General features: G+C 35.1%; 1 long non-coding RNA gene across 1 annotated transcript; it reads right to left on the bottom strand.

Annotated features, from left to right (window-relative positions):
• Positions 1–9,483: 9,483 nt before the first annotated feature.
• On the bottom strand, positions 9,484–12,641 carry LOC107557726 (uncharacterized). Its single transcript, XR_001605423.1, has 3 exons — positions 12,495–12,641; positions 10,728–10,808; positions 9,484–9,535 (listed from the first exon to the last, which is right to left on the bottom strand). It is a non-coding gene; the product is annotated as an uncharacterized lncRNA (long non-coding RNA).
• Positions 12,642–21,418: the final 8,777 nt, after the last annotated feature.

Here is a 21,418-nt window from a genome sequence, read left to right as displayed (position 1 = left end):
GTAATGTCCACTTCGCAGGGCACTTACAGTCAAATATAACAAAAGTATGAAGCAATAAGAGAAACATACAAAATGTGCAGAGCGGGGGTACGCGAGGACTGGAATTGAGAACCGCTGTTCTAGACATGCCAAAAATTTGACGCTACAGCACAGCAGCTCTTCTTCTTAGTTTTCTCTGATGCACTAACTCTGCAGCAGCACTTCTTCTTCGTCGTCTCGTCTGATGCACTCACTCAACCAAGCGCTCTAACCACAACCTCGCCCCTCCCCACCCCCCAACCATTCACATTTCTGCAGGCGGGAATTATTTGTAATGAAATTCTAATGAGTCGCTTTGTGATATCATAAAGCCCAGAAACCAAACGCTGTAGTCCAAACGAGCCATTTGCTGTAGTTCTTGAAAATGGATTTTTTAAAAAACTAAATATCTCCCTTTGGAGTGGACTTTGAGATTTGTAACTTTCTAGATCTTTTTTATGCCCAAACATACACACTACACATTGACTAAAATTAAAAAAGTGAAAAAACATAATAGGACCCCTTTAAGTGAGCGGAATTGACTGTTGTAATTACAGTGTAGTACAGCTGTACACGCGCATTTGTTGAATGCTGCTGTAAAGCAATCTGCTCTTTCCTCGGAATTGACCCTGCTCTCCAACCATACAAACTCCCAGAACAGATGCTTGGGGAAGAAAAAGTCAGTGTACCATCAAAATGATTTTGAAACTGAAATTTCAAGGTTAAAAAAAAAAATCCATCGAGGCGTACTGACCGTTGTTTCCAGCTAAAATACAAGTCCATAATAACTTTTTCCAGTGGAAAAAGTTCCTCAAAAGTTCCTGTTATCTCTCACATCAAAATCCAGCCACATATTTGTTTAGAGCTGTTTTGTCTTGTAAACGGTGCTTGATCTGTGCAGATTTCTCTTCTGATTCAGACCACTTTTTCATCGGAGGAAGCATTTTTATGGATTATGGACTCGTATTTTAGCCGGAAACTACGGTTTGAAGTTAAAAACGCCTTAAAGTCGGATTTGTTTCTTACAAACACACAGCTTTTTGGCTTCTCAAGACATTAACTGATGGACTGGAGTGGTGTGGATTACTTGTGGATTATTGTGATGTTTTTATCAGCTGTTTGGACTCTCATTCTGACGGCACCCATTCACTGCAGAGCATCCATTACTGAGACACGGATGCAATGCTACATTTCTCCAAATCTCAAACTCATTGTGGATGGCCCGAGGGTGTGTATCATATTCATTTTTGGGTAACTATTGCTTTAATGACCTCTGTCTGCTTCATTAAGACAAGAGAAAACAGTTTCTACAGCAGATGTCTATAAAATAAGTGGAGAAATGGCGATTGCAGATGCAAATCCAGACTGCAGAACAGATGCTGCTTCTCTGACTGAAATATTCATTTTGTATGTTGCTCTATTTCAGAATGAGGATCATATATTTCTTGATGAGTTTCCTGCAAAGTCTGTTCGGGTGTGGTGCACAACTCCACCGCAAAGGATTGTGGGTAAGAAGCATGCCATGCATGTTGGCATGTGTTCATATAGACACTGGATCTCCAGACAGCAGCTAGAGCTGCTCTCGCTAGATTGTGATTCAAACAGCATGTGGTTTTCCCTCATGAAGCTCAACCGCAAGACTGCTAGCTTCTGACTGTATTAAAAGCAGCGCTGATGTTAACATAGACATTAATCAGGCTGGACATGTTTATTTGACATGGATGAGAGCGAGGCTGTGAGGGACAGACCGTCTGTTCAATGTCTTAAGGGCCGAGATACAGCCATGTTTTCATAAAGTTTATGGAAAGATATATTTTCATTGTTCATAACCTTGCTTTCATTCATGTGGAATTAAGAATGGCATCTACTCTGATTAAAGGCTAGAGTTTATATCACGGTGATGTTATTTTAGCAGTAGTCGCTCTCAAAACAGTTTGCTCTCTAAGCCTTTTCTGTGCTGAAATACACTAGCTTTGAAATGTTTGGGGGGAATTGTTTTGGAAAGATATGAATACTTTTATTCTTCAAGACATTTATAATGTGACAAAAGATTTCTGTTGAAATGTTGTTCTTTTGAACTTTCTGTTCATCAAAGAATCTTGAAATAAAAATAAAAAACTAAATGTACATAAAATAGAAGGAAGCTTCTTTCTAAAACCTTTTCTTTGCATTACTGCAAGAGTTCCCAAACTTTTTTTATCAGTGGAATACTTTTGACCTAAAATATTTAGGTCTGCCTGAGATTAGAATTTTAATATTTCTGTAATTTAACAACATATTCACGTTCACTGTTCTCGGTTAATGGCTGCATGACATGACATTCATTTAATTAAAATATTAAATTAATTAATTAAATTCAATATTTAATCTTTTTAGTAAGTGTTTGGTTTTGTTTGTTTTATTTTGAAATGTAATTATTTATTTTAATTCGATTTTTGTCTGATTTAATTTATTCTTCATCAGTTGACAAACGCTGTGAAACTCTACATTAGAGCAAAGCAGTTGGACTGTCAAAATATACTTCACCTTTATTTAGTAGTTGTTTTATTTTAAAATGATTCATTTAAATTTGACTTTTTCTTTCAAGTATTAAAATAATAAATCATTAATTTAAATATTTTATCTTTTTAGTAGGTCTTTTTTTGCTTTGGTTTTGCTTTTGCTTTTAATGTGATATTTCTGATTTAATTATTGAAGTATAAAATGAATTAAATTCAATGTTTTATTTTTTAGTAACAGTTTTATTTTGTTTGTTTTCATTTTAAAATTAATCATTTATTTTAATTTGACTTTTTTTCTGATTGAACCTCATGAAACCCTTAATTACAGGAAAACAATTGGACTGCTAAAATAAAATATTTAATGTTGTTTTAGTCATTTATTTTTATTTAAAAATAATTATGACTTTTCAGATTTATTTAATAAATCCATTAAATTCAATATTTCGTCTTTTTATTGAGTTTTATTTTAAACCTATTCATTTATTTTCACGTGACATTTTTCTTATATAATGAGTTATTAGTCATCTGCATTACAGGAAAGCGGTTGCACTGCAGCGTCGTGATCAGATCAATCAGAGCACATCTTCGGTCAGCTGAGCATGTGAAGCAATAATCAATATTTGCATGCGTGATGCATTGTTTCCTGCCAGCTCTGCATCTGCAGCATTAAAAAGTCTGCGTGAAACAGAGTTTACTGCTTTGATGCGCTTCCATGCGGAGGAAAATCACTCTAGATCTGCAAATTCTCCTAGCTGTTGCTCACTGTAGAAGCTCAGAAGGTGATCAAACTCCCAAGCTTCAATTCATAGAAACTGCATGAAGCCAATCAGATCAGAATCTGGCAAAAGAGTCAGTTTTTGTGGCTAATTTGCATCAGGGCTCGTATTAGAGGGTGGTTCTTCTCTCTTGGCAGGAGGTTGTGGTCGTATGCGTGTGTGTGCTGAAGCTAAACCCGAGCGTCTGTGTGTTTTGTCTTCATTATCTGTGCTGATGGCCTCTGCTGCTTCTCTGGAGCTTTTTGGGACGGTTTCAGGCAAATCCGGGCTGCCAGACCGGCTGGGCTTCACACAACATGGCCGCAGAAGCAGACACGAGGTGGATCTCTGAGAGTCTTGCTTAATGGAGATGTTTCATCTGCATCTGCTGTCTGTGCCAGTGCGGCAGATGGGATCCCCAACTGCTGGAGGCTCTTCTGATGGGGGTCATTTTGCTGGGTGGGTTTGGAGCCGCAGGAGTTTAAACAATGGCTAAAGTGGCCGAGTCGAGGCTTTGGTGTCCAGATTTGGTTTATGATCTCCAGAATCGCCCTGTTTCATGATTGATCTATCGCATGCCATCCAAATGATGGTTTATGGAAGTATAATCTGCCATTCTGTTTTCCATCACTGGTGTTTTCTGTAGGAAACCTCAATTTATAAGCCACATCTGGGATGTCCTCAATGATTGCAAGCACCACAGGATAGGAAAAATAAAAAAAGCACCTCTTTAAAATTTCAATTATTTTTCTCCAGCACTGAAAAATGCTAACCTGAAATTGGTAGCATAAACTGATTTTTGGTAGCAGTTAGCTGATTGTATTCAAGTCAGAAATATGGTTAAAGTGAAGTGACATGTGGCCAAGTATGGTGACCCATACTCGGAATTAGTGCTCTGCATTTACCCATCCAAAGTGCACACACACAGCAGTGAACACACACCCGGAGCAGTGGGCAGCCATTTATGCTGCGGCGCCCGGGGAGCAGTTGGGGGTTCGGCGCCTTGCTCAAGGGCACCTCAGTCGTGGTATTGAAGGTGGGAGAGAGCGCTGTACATTCACTCCCCCCACCTACAATCCCTGCGAGACTCGAACCCACAACCTTTGGGTTACGAGTTTGACTCTCTAACCATTAGGCTGCGACGTCCCCAAACATCACTGAATGAACCAAACTGCATTTTTGATTAAATAATGTGCTCTTTATTAATTCATTATTGGTTAAATAGCTCTTTAGGGCATCGATTTAAAGTCTTTTCCCCAGCAAGAGTTTATTTTTCTTTCGCTTTAGGAATTTTAGGAGAAATGTCTGAGAAACACTGAAACAAATTAGTATAAAAATGTTCACTCAGAAATTGCTAGTAAATGTAACAATTAATTACAAAGAAATAAGTAACAATGAAGACTAAAAAAAATGTATTCAAATATTTTCTTTTATTTCCAACTTTTTTTTTTTTTTGCAGTGCAGCGATATAGTATCATTGAGATACTATATTTTTATTCCTATTTTAGAAATATTTGTAATTAATATTTTGCTAATATTTTAGTTATTTCGTTTGATTGTTTTTGCTTTTTTATTAGGTTTTTTTTTATGTCATATTTTTTTAAATAATTTGTTTCATTTCTTTTTTTTAAAGGGGAGAGAAATTGATAGCCAAATGAAACGTCTATTCTTTTTTTTATGTCATATTTTTTTAAATAATTTGTTTCATTTCTTTTTTTTAAAGGGGAGAGAAATTGATAGCCAAATGAAACATTGATTCTCGTTAACTATTAAAGAGCAACATCTGAGCACTAAGCAAAGTCCTGCAAAATCTCAAGATCATCGAATGATTTGAGGTGCTTGCATTCATTTTGTAGCTCTATTTTTTTAAATCTCTAATGAAATTAAAGTGGCTAAGTTTAAAGCAGAGTTACGTTTTCGATATAAGTAGTAAAATGGAAAATAAAGATCATTAAAGGTTTGGCTTCATTTAAAAGTGCTTTGGGAATATGCAGGACTCTATGCCGTCTTTCTTGGAGAAGAGCAGCTGTTTTCTGCAGGAAGCATCATGTGTTTTGTGATTGCATGCGTGTGAGCGGTGTCTGAACTGATGCTTTCTCAGCAGTGCTTCAGTTACAGCTCAGGTTCAGACGGCAGACTCCATCAGCTCTCCTCAAGTCAGGGTCATTCTCTGGTGCTCGTGTAGAAGATGCGGATTGAGTCTGGTCTGTTTGCGTCCCAGTGAGTTCCTCGCACACCTCCATGTGATTTCACTGACCAGAAGAACATTTAAGTGTTAATCAATTAACAGCTTAAGGGTTAATGAGTCTTATTTTACCTGTAATAACTGTCTAACTGTACACACTGCAAGAAATTATGCTCTTCCTCTGTATTTTTGCCTGGTTTTCCCAAAGAATTACTTCAAAAGAAAAAATTCTTGTCTTATTTATTCATCAAAATAATAGCCAATAGAGTCAGAAAATAAACTTAATTCAAAGGAAAACTTTTGAAGTTTAACATTTATTTGTTCTTGTTTTAAGCCTAAACTCACTTAATTTTGATACATTTATCAGAAAATAAGACTTTGTTCATTTTGCCTTCTAAGTGAATGTATCTTGATTCAGGAATATTTCGATATTTGTACTAAAATGACACAGGATAGTAAGACTGGTTTTCTAATAAATGTATCACAATTACACACGAGTTTAGGCTTAAAACAAGAAAGAAAAAAATGCCAGTGGAAAATAATAATTCAAATGAGAAAAGTTTATGTATTTGATATTTTTTTCTCATTTTAAGTTTAAACTTAATTCTTGTTAAATTAATCAGAAAACAAGACACGACTTACCTAATGTTTATCTCCAGTAAATGTCTCTTTATTTATGAATGTTTAGATATTTGTACTACAAAACATTTATTCCAGATGCAAAGTTACATAAGATGAGAGAAAATATCTGCCAATGGGGTTTATTATTATAATGGCCGATTATTATTATTATTATTATTTTTTCATTAAATCACTTAATTTTTGTTCAGTTATTCAGAAAAGAAGACTTCTCATCTTGCATCTTTTGCATTCCAAGTAAATGTACCATGTTGATTTAATAATGTTTAGATATTTGTACTGTGAAAAAAAATTCTAATTTAGAAAAGAATTTGAATACAAGTTTATCATTCACAGAATTATTTTTCTGCCTCATTTTTAGCATAAACAAAAAATGATGCAGATATAAAAACTCGCTTAATATTAAAAGATATCTCAGAAAATATCTCAGGCTTATCATCTGTTTGAATATTTGTATTCGACCATAGTTAACTAATGATGCTTTTGGGAAACGCACGAGTGCTGAGATTTGTTTATTAACATCAACATGAATTTTCAAGCTCAAAAACGTTACTTTTACATCTACAGTAATTATAATAGCTCACTCAGTTGAGTTCTGTTTCTGCCATGCAATGTATGAGAGTTGGGTTTACGTGGTAAATTGTGTTCGGTGCTTGTTGAAAATGTGAAGTCTAACACATCTAGGCCTCAAAACTAGTCCAATGCAAAGAGTTGTTTCAATCCAGAACAGTATTTTTTACAGTGAAGTCAAAATTTGGATGTTTCATTGCTACAACCAACAAAAGTTTTTAGCAGCCGTTAATATTTTCTCTGCATGATATTTTTCTGACAAGCTTAATCAAATTCACAACAGATTTGATTCTGTCTTCTGTCTTCCAAGTGTGTTTCTCTTGTTGGTTTGGTTGGATCTGTAGTTGTGTGTTAACAGGCTTAAACACTCTCAACACGTCTCTGTTTTCATTAGGAATTGTTACGGAGCGCATGCGTTTTCTCAGTGCAAAACCATAAAAGCATCAGATTTCCATACAGTCAGATGTGATGAGGTGCTGCTGGACGATCAGATGAAACATTACCACAGACACACACACACACTCTGCATTACAGACTGAAGAAATGAAGGGACTGTTTATCAGGATTACATTTTCATTCAGAGATTCAGGTTTAACCATATTTTAATATAATGTGAAGTTTTTTCTTTCCATGTCAGACTGTTTTCATTTGTACAGATGCATTCAAGAGAAAACTGTTATTGCTCAGCAGAATTTCTCCATTGTGTTTAAACGGTGTTCATTGGTCATCTTAACTAGGGTTTTCTTACCACTTAGATGTCAACCATGTAAACTAACTGAATTTACACCATGCTATAAACTGTACTATATGTGACCCTGGACCTCAAGAGCAGTCATAAGTAGCACGGGTATATTTGTAGCAATAGCCAATACACTGTACGAGTCCAAATTAACAATTTTTCTTTTATGCCAAAAATAATTAGGATTAGTAGTAAAGATCATGTTCCATTAAGTTATTTTGTACATTTCCTACTGTAAATATATCAAAACTTAATTTTTGATTAGTAATATGCATTGCTAAACCCTTCGTTTGGGCAACTTTAAAGGCAATTTTCTCAGTATTTCGATTGAGACACCATGCATCAATGGAAAGCTTATTTATTCAGCTTTCAGATGATGTATATATCTCAATTTCAAAAACTTGACCCTTATGAATGGTTTTGTGCTCCAGGGTCACATATTTCAAGTCTTCTGAAGTCAATGTCAAATGCTGTTTTTGTATTGAAACCAGAAGTCATACTGGTTTGGAAAACCACAATAACATCAATTGAGTGAACTAACCCTTTAGAGTGCTGTGTAGTTCTTACACTGACTGTGCGGTTTCTGTTATTCCCATAGAAACACATGACATCAGCACATATAACACTGTGATTGTGGTCTTCAACAGCAATTCATGTCTCAAACGACTGTCAGATTGATTCTGCTATTTGTTTACCCACAAATAAACCAGACAAGATTGTTGGTGAATCACAAGATGTATGGAGCCCGTTTGGATCTGGTGGATATCTGACGCTGATGAATGAACTACAGCACAAATCCTGACAGACACCCGAGCTGAAGCTCTGACGCACGTCTTGGCATCGGAGAGACACTGAAAGCGGATTTCTCCAGGAACAATAGCAGCGTGATGTGGGTTTGTGATACGGCTCATTGGCGCTGTAAGTCTGTAATGACTGGAAGTCGACACACAAAGACTCTGCACCGTTTGCTGGAGATGAGCTGATATCAGTAATGAAGCGGCCGCATAAACATTTAATTACACCAAATACACAAAATAATGTTCTTTTTAGTAGCATCATATGGCCCCTTTAAGTTAACGCGTTAAACTAGCAGCCCAAATATATACAGTATATACACACACACACATATGAAATGTTCTATATGCAGACAACATACTCTAACAGCATACTAACATACTACTGTAAATTTGCTAATTTGTATGTATACACACACACACACACACACGTTTATTTCATTTCAAGTAATGATACATATATATATATATTATTTAAATCATACAAATAATATTGACATTTTTAAAATGATTGTAGACATACAATTTTAGAATACTATTTTTACTTGTTACATTTTTATTTTTATTTATATTTTCTATTAATTTGAATGGGTATTACATAGTTAATAGCATTTTCCATATATGCAATATATTCAGATTTGATTTTGATATTCAGATATGAAATCATAATCTAACTAAAGGTATGAATACCTGAGGAACATTGATTATTTAAATTTCAGAGTCTTTTACTCATTCTACACAAAGACTAATATTTCTGTGCAAATGCAAGTATTGTGACTAGCCTTTTTTTTTTTGCATACACCATATTAACCTTTTTAAATAAATACTACATTTAGCATGCTGAAAAATGAAAGACCTTTACTGATTTTTTGACCTTTACTCAATTTGGTTCTGCAACACAAAGTATTTATGAAATCTCATTTGCAGCATGCATCCACTGTCCACGATTACAGTAAGAACTTATTAAAGCCAATGAGTTATTCTTTGGGTGAACTGTTCCTTGAGATTAAATCCTTGAAAAAAAGTTGAAGGAGGTCAAATGTCTGTACATGATTACATGAAGACTCATAACCTTCATACCCAACATATTTGGCAGTGTTTTGTGTTTCATGCGGCTCTGAATCCTGCCAGGCAGCTTATTAGAAAATTCTTGCTGTGTCTCAGCATCACATCATCTCTACAGCTCTAGATGATTACTCACGTTGGGCTTCCCTCCAAACGCTCAAATATCAGCGTGTCTGTAGGTAATTAATCCAGATTTAATTGTGTTCTGCTGTTTGGTGTGGTACTGTACCTCACGGCAGCTCGGAGCGCTTCAGCTTCTTCCCGTCACACTGTGCCAAAGTAGATGAGCTTGTTAGTAAATAATATTAAACTGAGGTAACAGATATGATAGGTTTTAGCAGAGTCACTGTACAATGATTATTTATCTTTCAATCAAATCAACCTGTTGATGAATGCCCGGTGAGCTGCCATACTGTCAGTAGAGTCTGATAAATGCATGACAAGCTAATAATGCAGTACTCTAAATAAATAAAACAGTCAGAAGTCAAAATCAGTTTTGTTTGTTTTTTAATTAAAACAATGTTTTTTTTTTTTAAATGCACTTTTTCAGTAAGCTTATTGCAATGCATCATGGTATTTTTCCTCCCCAAATAACAATACTTGCAAATGCCTCGTCTGATTTACTAACTATATCTCAGATGTTTCTCCTAAGATTCTTCTTTGTCAGAAACAAATGTTTTAAAATTATGTATATTACACTTATAATTTAATGGGGAATAGCAAATATAAATCATAATTGTATCATTTTTAAAACTATGTAAAATGTATGTATATAAATTTTTGCCTTTATAAATTGTAACTTACATTTTTTATTTATATACCTATTTTTAAATTATATTCATAATGTGAAAATGATATAAAATTGTGTAAAAATTACACTTTTTTACAGTTTTAAAAATGACAATTACATTATTTTATAATTTATACTTTCTATTAATTATTATTATAATTCCTATAAATAAATAATTTTACACACACGTTAGTATACAGCATGTATATGTGTAACAAATCATTTTGAGACCTATGTCTCTACCAAAAAGAAATTAGGAAATAACTATGTTTGAGATGTTTCTCATAAAATTCCTCTTAGTTTGAGACAAAATTGAGATCACTTCTTAAACTCTAGGAGACATATGATATTACTGGGAGAAACATCTGAGAAGTAGGAGATTTGAGCAAAAGTCTCCATTGGCTTGTGGTTTCATTTTCGTCTAGGAGAAACAAGCAAGGTTTTAAAGACATTTGATTTTTCTCTGCTGTGGTGCTTTGGTTTTTCCTTGCCATTGACGGAGAATGTTACTGTATTTCATGTGCCTCGGCAAGCACACTGTATCTCAGTACCAGACTACAGTACAGCGGGTCACGGGTGAGACGAGAGCATCTCATCACAGAATAAGAATAAATAATCTGCACAGACAGTCGGAGGTGAAGATCCAGATCTGTCATGTTTAAAGAAATCACCTGTGCCATTTAGCGACGCTGAAGAGCGACTGGACCAGAGGATTGTGGGAAGCACGGATATATTCAGTGATGCAACAATACCTGTGTGAAAATGAATGAACAAGACAAATAGATCAACCATTTGCATAAAAAATAATAATAATAATTCTCCAGTGCAGTTTGCCACATCGTTGAAAGCAAACAGTTTTATAAATACACACAACACGCATCCAATAAAAAGCTTATGCTTAAAGTTACTATAAACATTTAATAAAGAGTACATACTGTAAATCATATTTACTTTTAAAGACTTGAAAATCCATGTAGATTTAAAATCTTTTTAATTTGGATTTGTTTGTTTATTTAGTGTGTTGTGAGTGAGGGCGCAGGCCTCGGTGTTGCTAGATCCAGTTATTATACGCGTTTGGTCTGGTCTTTTCTACTTAATTTGACACTTTAGAAAGTGTATAAAGTGGGACATTGCAGTTTAGGGTATCAAATCGATATATCATAGCGATATCTTTATCTTATCTTATTTACAAAAGATTTGAACTATTTTTGGTTTATTTATTATTTATTTGTTTTAATATCTGGCAACACTGCAATGATCGCCAGCAATTAATCAAAAGAGCCCACGGACATGTTATTGTTGAAAGGATACCACATTCTGTAAGGCGAAAAAAATCATGACATTATCTGTCAAAAACTACATCAACGCTACCAAAACAGTGGTGCAGAGATCTGTAGAACAAGTAGCTATACGACTGAAATGAAATATGGAAACACTAGCCATGAAGAAGTCTATAACATTTCCTTCCGTAGGCCTATAATAGTTAAATTTTCACAAAGTCATGCTAACAACATTCATAAGAGCACTAGACAAAGTTATCTATATAGCAATGGTTAACTAAAATGTATTGTTGCATGAATAATAAACAACTGATAAAATGATACACTCCTAAACGATAGTGATGGTGCAATATGATATAATTTAACAATGTTCATTCCTCCAAAACAGAAAACATCTCTCACAAACATCTACATGTCTGTCTCTTTTAAAGTGTTTAGTGTCTATAATGAGCTTTAATAGTAAGGGTTATTATAGCTTAAAGGGTCATATGATGTTGCTAAAAAGAACATTATTTTGTGTATTTGGTGTGATGAAATGTGTTTATGCGGTTTAAAGTTCAAAAAACACATTATTTTCCACATACTGTACATTAATGTTTCTCCTCCATGCCCCATAGTGACGTAGACATGTGGGGGCGTGTTAGAACGAGTCGTTTTAGGTAGGCGTGGTTGACTCTTAACTTTTATAAAGAATATCTCTTTGGATTTGAGACTTTAGTCTTTGCAACTTTACAGATCTTCTTTATGCACCAAGAGCTTGTAACACTCCAAAGAGAAAGGAAACATTTAAATTGCATCATATGACCCCTTTAAGCCAAACCCAGACCTCATTCATTTTCAATGGCCATGGATACACACACACACACACACACATTATTTCTACATTGTGCTAATTTTCCATTTTTCTATAATTTATAAGGACTTACTGTTGTAAGATGTTTTTCCAGAATCAAAACATTTTAAGCAGACTTAACTAAATACTAGTGCTACTAGTCTAGAATATGTTCTGGACCTACAGCAGCAGACTCTTGAGAGAAGCTGTCCAACGATTACTACTAATAATTATTAAGGCCTGTGACAATCAGTCAGTTTTGCTGTGGAACAGCTTTTCTAATCGCTGCCTCCTCCAGAACGCTGAGATTGGGTTGATTTATTTACCTGCCTGCAGCTGTAGAATCGCCGGCTCGAACTGGAAGCTGACTGATTCATTAGCATTTCTGTTTGCTCGGCTGTTTTTGGACGGCTAAAGCGGAGTGTTTGTTTGTGGAAAGAGGTCTCTGTCCTTCCTCTGCATAGGATGAGATGAGTTTCCTGTTAAAACAAAAGAAAACAAATGAGCTGTTAGTATTGGCTCAAACAGCACAGAATATTGTTAGCGGCGGAAGGGAGAGCAGGTCATTATGTGTCTGTTTGTCGTCTGGACATGTGGAAGTGTCTGGAACACTGGCCTGATTACACTCACTGAAAACACAGTCCATATAACAACATCAACATAACGCAAATGTCTTACACACACTAGGGCGGCACAGTGGCTCAAACATTGATAATAATCAGAAATGTTTATTGAGCAGCAAATCAGCATGTTAGAATGATTTCTGAAGATCATGTGACACTGAAGACTGGAGGAATGATGCTGAAAATACAGCTGCGCATCACAGCAAATATATTCAAAAAGAAAACACTTATTTAATTAAATGAATTAATTATATTAATTATATATAGCATAGGATGAGATGAGTTTCCTGTTAAAACAAAAGAAAACAAATGAGCTGTTAGTATTGGCTCAAACAGCACAGAATATTGTTAGCGGCGGAAGGGAGAGCAGGTCATTATGTGTCTGTTTGTCGTCTGGACATGTGGAAGTGTCTGGAACACTGGCCTGATTACACTCACTGAAAACACAGTCCATATAACAACATCAACATAACGCAAATGTCTTACACACACTAGGGCGGCACAGTGGCTCAAACATTGATAATAATCAGAAATGTTTATTGAGCAGCAAATCAGCATGTTAGAATGATTTCTGAAGATCATGTGACACTGAAGACTGCAGTAATGATGCTGAAAATACAGCTGCGCATCACAGCAAATATATTCAAAACGAAAACACTTATTTAATTAAATTAATTAATTATATTAATTATATATATACACATACATATACAGACATTTATATACATACATATATATATATATACACACACACACATAAACATTTTTATATTTGTATACTTGTAAATATAATTTTTTTTTAAAGCCTATTAAATGTTAAAAATGGTTTACACTGTAACATTGAATGGCTATAATTAATGGCTAAAACTGACAGAAAATATATTTAATAGAAACATCAGTAGCAGTACTGATATATGATACTGGCCTTCATTAATAATAGGCAAATTAGTAAAAATGCCATTATACTAATAACTGAGATGCCATTAAACACACATTTAAAATATTCCATCTTTAAGTTGCTTCTTGGAGATTCAGTGTAAAAATGAAAAAATTATGATAATATAAATATATTATGTTAATATAAGATTAATTGCAGAAAAATGTGCAAATGCAAAGTAATGTCTTAAAATGATTTATATTACACACTTATAGATATACTAAGTTGTGTGTAAAATTGTTTATACACAATTTATTGCTTAATAGAAAATATAAATCACTTATAAAATAACGTAATTATTTTATCATTTTTAAAAACATATACATATATATATATATATTTGTTTGAGTAAGTTATAAGTTTGGGCCCAGTATGATTTTTTTAATGTTCATCTTATGCTCATATAATGCTCTCGTATGCTCATCAAGGCTGTATTTATTTCAACACAAATACTGAAAAAACAGTAATATTGTGAAATATTATTGCAATTTCTAATATCGGTTTCCCATTTTAATATACTTTAAACTATCATTTATTTCTGTGATGCAGTGCTGAATTTTCAGCATCATTACGCCAGTCTTCAGTGTCACGTGATCCTTCAAAAAGAAAGAATAATTTAGTCTATATTGTAACACAAAATTACTATTTTGAATAAACAGTTCTTTTTAACTTTTTATTTATCAAAGAATTCTGGAAAAAAAAGTATAACAGGTATCCCATAAAATATATTTTGGAACTATTCTTCTAATGTGATTACATTTATTCATTTGGCAGATGCTTTTACGCAAATCAACAACAACTTCCAGTGCGTTCATGGTTCATATTTCATCAGCATGTGAGTTTCTCAACGCACAGCTCTACAGCAGCTCTTACTGATCACAGTCCTGATCAGGACAACACGCGTCCCATGATGCTCCGGGGAAACATTATTCCTAGCATTAGTGTACTGTAAATTGCTTTACATAAGCTACTGTATAACATTGCTAATATATTCTCTGTGCCTGCTTCCTATATGAAAATCGTTTTGTTGCTGTGGAAACAATAAATGCACACGCAGCTATACAATAACAAAGATGAATGGCTCAATCTTCAGTCTTCTTCTTATTTCTCATTTCACATTGGAATTAATGCTTGGCTGGAACACAGTACCTTGTCATATCTTTCACCTGTGTCATGCAGTTTTATAAGCTCATGAGCGTGAACAGATGATGAATGACACACAACGATATGCAATAACTCTCCTGTGTTTACACAGATGAAACTCATCTATATGCTGCATTCAAGTGCTTGTCAGAAGACCCTACTTCCTTCTGAAGTTGTAATTATGAGCATGTCACATTCAAGCGATTTATTTTTGGGATGCTTGCTACTTGCAATGTGCTAGAAATTGTGCTATAAAAATGCTTTTTCTGCATGTAAAATGTGCAATATCCAATGAATGGCTACAGACAGGACATACAACTGACAATGACACCCCATGGCAAATTATTTCAGAAAATGTATCGGCCATGAGACTATGTGCATAAAATTATTTTATTTATTTAACATACATACATACATACATACATAATGTACATACATATTCTAACAATTAAATAAGCCAATAAAGAAATATCACTATAATACTATTGAACTGTAAATTATTTATTTACAGTTCAATAGCATTATTCCACAATGTTTATGTAAAAATGTAGTTCGATTTACAATGATTTGACAGAATAATCTTCAGTGTTTCCCTGCATCCTCGGACATATGCTTACAGATGTGATCATCTCACAATAATTCCTTTATGCTCATAATATATACAGGACACAGAAACACTATAAAAACAAGAATACGAATGTGCTGATGGGCAAGAGAAATGCTATTATGGGAAAAACATAATAGAAATCCAACAAGTTGACCAGAGGGGAAATGAGAAACAAGTGAATTGCATCTGTAGAGTAATTAGTTGAGCTCTGGCTGAAGCGCTGATGGTTGTTTCTGTGTGGGCTGAACAACCAACACACACTGACGAGGAAAGAGTTCCAGTCTGTGAGGAGTCATTATCATGTCAGTGATATGATTTTGATGATATGTTGTGGGATAATATTATTTGTTAATGATGGTTTTGGGTTTTAGATTTGGATTAATTCATCTAAATACATGCAGAGTCAATGATAATTAATTCAACATTAAAACCACAACACACCTAGGGCGGCGTCTGCATGAGCAAAACGTACTACAATGCAGCTGTATGTGTATTATTTCAAGGAAAACAGGCAGAACAAATTAGGAGAACATCTCAAATTTAAAATAAATGTCATAATCTTAATTTAATCTTCTAATAACAACAGTGCAATTACAATAGTAATATTTATGGTATATTTTTTTAACCATTTTTTAAAACTTTTTATTTTGACGGAAAACTGCAGGGAAACGTTTCTTTTGAAACGCTTCTCTTTTGTTAACAACAAATTCACTGCCACAAAGCCAGGGTATTGTGGGGGGTTGCCAAAGCAGACGTTATGCTGTCCTGGGTGGTTTTAGGCACGTTGCTATGCAGTTGCTAGGGTGATTTGGGTGGGGTGGTTTTTAACACGTTGCTATGGTGATCTGGGTGTTTTTATTACATGTTGCTATGTAGTTGCTATGGTGTTCAGGGTGGTTTTTAGCATGTTGCTATGGTGTTCTGGGTGTTTGTTAACATGTTGCTATGGTGTTCTGGGTGGTTTTTAAAATGTTGCTATGGTGTTCTGGGTGTTTGTTAACATGTTGCTATGTAGTTGCTAGGGTGTTCTGGATGGTTTTTAACATGTTGCCATGCAGTTGCTTTGCTGTCCTGGGTGGTTTAATGCATGTTGCTATGCAGTTGCTAGGGTGATCTGAGTGATTTTAACATATTACTATGCAATTGCCAGGGGGTTCTGGGTGGTTTTATGCAAATTGCTAAGCAGTTCCTAGAGTGGCCTGGGAAGTTTTTAGAATGCCAGGGTGTTGTGGGGAACCAATGGATGGCTACAACTTTTGGTCAAATGGCAAAGTGCCACTTTTCGCATTAAAACCACAACACACCTAGGGCGGCGTCTGCATGAGCAAAACTTACTACAATGCAGCTGTATGTGTATTATTTCAAGGAAAACAGGCAGAACAAATTAGGAGAACATCTCATTTCAATTTTGATTATAATTATTAATATTCTTATTTATTAAAAAAAAAAACATATTACACTTAAATAAAAAAATATCCCTACAATAACTATTGAACTATATATAGTATTTCTATATAAATTTCATAATCTTAATTTAATCTTCTAATAACAACAGTGCAATTACAATAGTAATATTTATGGTATATTTTTTTAACCATTTTTTAAAACTTTTTATTTTGACGGAAAACTGCAGGGAAACGTTTCTTTTGAAACACTTCTCTTTTGTTAACAACAAATTCACTGCCACAAAGCCAGGGTATTGTGGGGGGTTGCCAAAGCAGACGTTATGCTGTCCTGGGTGGTTTTAGGCACGTTGCTATGCAGTTGCTAGGGTGATTTGGGTGGGGTGGTTTTTAACACGTTGCTATGGTGATCTGGGTGTTTTTTTTACTTGTTGCTATGTAGTTGCTATGGTGTTCAGGGTGGTTTTTAACATGTTGCTATGGTGATCTGGGTGTTTTTTTTTAAACATGTTGCTATGTAGTTGCTATGGTGTTCAGGGTGATTTTTAGCATGTTGCTATGGTGTTCTGGGTGTTTGTTAACATGTTGCTATGGTGTTCTGGGTGGTTTTTAAAATGTTGCTATGGTGTTCTGGGTGTTTGTTAACATGTTGCCATGCAGTTGCTTTGCTGTCCTGGGTGGTTTAATGCATGTTGCTATGCAGTTGCTAGGGTGATCTGAGTGATTTAACATATTACTATGCAATTGCCATGGGGTTCTGGGTGGTTTTATGCAAATTGCTAAGCAGTTCCTAGAGTGGCCTGGGAAGTTTTTAGAATGCCAGGGTGTTGTGGGGAACCAATGGATGGCTACAACTTTTGGTCAAATGGCAAAGTGCCACTTTTCCCAAACCGACTTACTTGTGATGCAGCATTGTTTTAAAATCAATGATTTGCAGGGTTCTCAGATGTAGCATAGCTTTAGCACATAAGCGCCTAAAGACTCAAATTTTGCGTTACCTTTATGTAGAACACAAAGCCTAAGCTTGCTTAAATCTTTAACACTGCTCTTTCCCTCAGGACATGCAAATCTAGTTATGTGTGTCAGTAGTTTCTCCACAAATTTCTTTAGTCTTCAAGAAGATAAATGATTTCCAGAAAAGCCTGCCCTCCAGAAGATCTTTGATCCTGACACGGCCCCTCCAGAGGGACACGCACAACATAACATTAAATCCTTCAAGTGTGCTCCGGCTCTCTATTCACAGCGGGCAAGTAAATCTGAATAAGAAGTGACATCTTTAAGCTTCATTATATTAGCACATGATCCCCTCTTAAAGTCTCTAGTAGAGCGGTGATTGTTTACAGTTTCTTACAGTCTCCGCTGCAGCATGTGTTGGAGACTTCCTGAGACTGTGGGCTAATTGTACTCGGGGGTAAGTGGGGTCTGCTGTTCGCTGCCACTGCACACAGGGTAAATCTGATAGATGATCGAAATCGATTTAAGCTTTGAAGCCGGTTCAGAACCCCCCCGCTACCGCTCGCACCCACTGTGTTGGCATTTAGCAGTGGGGCATCAACTTCAAAAATACTGTGCTATTTAGGTTGGCTTGAGAAATCTGACATGCTAAAACATGCAAACAATGTGCCAAATCATGTTACAAACACGTCAAAACAAGCTAGCAATTAAGCAAGTTAAAACATGCTAGCAATGTGCCAAATTGTGTTAGAAGAAACACGTTTAAACATGCTAGCAATGAAACATGTTAAAATAAGCTAGCAATGTGCCAAATGATTTTAGAAACACGTTAAAACAAGATGGAAGTTATACAAATTTACAATAGCTAGCAATGTACCAAATTATTTTAGAAACACGTTAAAACATGCTAGCAATTATACAAGTTTAAACATGCTGGCAATGTGCCAAATTACTTTAGAAACACATTCAAACATGCTGGCAATGATACAAGTTTAAATATGCTAGCAATGTGCCAAATTATTTTAGAAACGCATTAAAACATGCTGGCAATGAAACAAGTTAAAACATGCTGGAAATGTACCAAATTATTTTAGAAACACGTTAAAACATGCTGGGAATGAAACAAGTTTAAACATGCTGGCAATGTGCCAAATCATGTTAGAAACACGTTAAAACATGCTAGCAATGTGTCAAATGTTAGAAACATGTTAAAACATGCTAGCAATGTGCCAAATTGTGTTAGAAATACGCTAAAACATGCTAGCAATGAAACATGTTAAAACATGCTAGCAATGTGCCAAATTGTGTTAGAAATACGCTAAAACATGCTAGCAATGAAACATGTTAAAACATGCTAGCAATGTGCCAAATTGTGTTAGAAATACGCTAAAACATGCTAGCAATGAAACATGTTAAAACATGCTAGCAATGTGCCAAATCATGTTAGAAACACGTTAAAACGTGCTAGTTATGTGTCAAATCACGTTAGACACGTTACAACATGGTAGCAATGAAACATTAAAACATGTAAGCAATGTGCAAAATCATGTTAGACATGTTAAAATGTGCTATCAATGTGCCAAATCATGTTAGAAACACATTACAACATGCTAGCAATGTGCCAAATCATGCTAACAGCATGTTAAAAACATGCTATTGTAACAATGTCAAATCATGCTTTTAACATGTTAAAACATGCTAGCAATGTACCAAATCCTGCTAGCAGCAAGCATGTTAAAACATGATAGAAACAAGTTAGCAACATGCTAAAACATGCCACTTCATGGTAAAATTGCAAGCAAAGCATAACAGACTATCTATATTCTAAAACTATTCAGGCCACTCTAACAACTGCATAGGAATATCCCTTAAGACAATTAACCATGATTTTATTATAGAAAAGTGTTGTAACCATGTTTTTTGGGCGGACAGATTACCATTTGTATAACCATAATTTTACGACAAATACCACGATTAAAGTATGGTTAGTGTAGCAAAACCATGGTTATTTCATGATTACCTTGGTTTAACTATATTAAGAATGTTTTTATTTATTTATCTAAAATGCACAGCAACATGTTACTCCAATCAAAACCACCTTAGCAACGGCATAGCATGTTAAAAACCACCCTGAACACCCACACAACAGCAAAGAAATGTTACAAACACTTTAGCGACTGCACAGCTACATACCAAAAAACACCCAAAACAGCCTAGCAACTGCATAACTACATGCTACAAACTAGGGATGCACGATATTGGATTTTTGCCGAAATCTAATTTTGGCTGATGGTCGATGTCGATACCGATATATAATTATTTTTAATCTTGGTTAGTTTTTAACAAGAACTTATTTGTTAGAATTAAATAAACAATAATAAAGTTATTTTATAATGACAGTACATTGAAGATTTGAAAATAACTATAAATAAACTATATATTAATCACTTCTTTTTTTCAGAAAGATGCAGTGGTAACCTTAACATTTTATTTTGAGATTTAACATTTGTAAATGGTCTAAAGCAAAAGAGTTGTAAACATTTTGAAAATCTTTTGGAGATCATAATTTGTTTTTAAAAAATTACATATTACACATTAATGAATAAATCAGTATATATAAACTTATTTAATTTAAGTGTCATGTTTGTGATTTTTTTGTTCATGCAAACTATAGCTTCTGACCTTTAAATCAAAACATACTCATGATTTTATGGCATCAATTACTGTTTCTGATTAAATAAACCCCAGTCTAAATATTATTTGTGTATTTTGCTTTTATTTTATTAGAAGTAGGCCAACAGCGGCCCCTACGGAATTAAAACTCCTTACTAAGCGGGTATTTAGGACCCTGGGGAGGCTGCCGCTGCACGTGCTATTAATGTTTACTCTATCACACACCGAACATCATTGTGCATTCTCAGGCCCTGTCCACACGAACGCGGTTATTTTTAAAACCGCAGCTTTTTGTACGCGGTTAGGCCATTCGTCCACAAGCAAACGCAGCACCAGGTCACTGAAACCGAACATTTTTGAAAACGCCTGCCAGGGTGAAGATTTTCAAAAACTCCGGTTGCAGTGTTATCGTGTAGACAGTGAAACCGGAGTTTTTGGCTTGTGATGTCGGCGCCTGCGCTGTTATCTCCACCTACTGGAGACTTTTTCAGGCTTCTGATTGGCCAACATGGCTTTACAGTTGAGATTATATCGCCACCTGTTGGTTTGGCATGCTCTTGACAGTGCTTCATAGCATGCGTTTGCGTTTTCATGTGGACAGAGATTTTTTTTTAAACAGAGGAGGAAAAACTCCAAAAATCCAAAACAGTGAATCCAAACACCATTCAGGCAAAACTTTGCTTCAAGAATGAGCCACAATGCTGACGTGATATAATCGCACTGTTGACTTGATCTAATCGCTAGCACACCCTGAGCACATGTGAGTTAATGTATTCCTCTTATCTGCATAATTTTTCATATCGGGCCAATGCGATATTTACATTTAAAGCCATTATTGGCCGATTCCGATATTGGAACGATAATATCGTGCATCCCTACTACAAACAACCCAGAACACTCCAACAAATGC

The sequence above is a fragment of the Sinocyclocheilus grahami genome, unplaced genomic scaffold (assembly GCF_001515645.1).
Source record: "Sinocyclocheilus grahami isolate Dianchi unplaced genomic scaffold, SAMN03320097.WGS_v1.1 scaffold616.1, whole genome shotgun sequence".
Classification (NCBI taxonomy): Eukaryota; Metazoa; Chordata; class Actinopteri; order Cypriniformes; family Cyprinidae; genus Sinocyclocheilus; species Sinocyclocheilus grahami.
The sequence above is the reverse complement of the archived record's forward strand: the minus strand, read 5'-3'. Positions and strand labels throughout refer to the sequence as shown.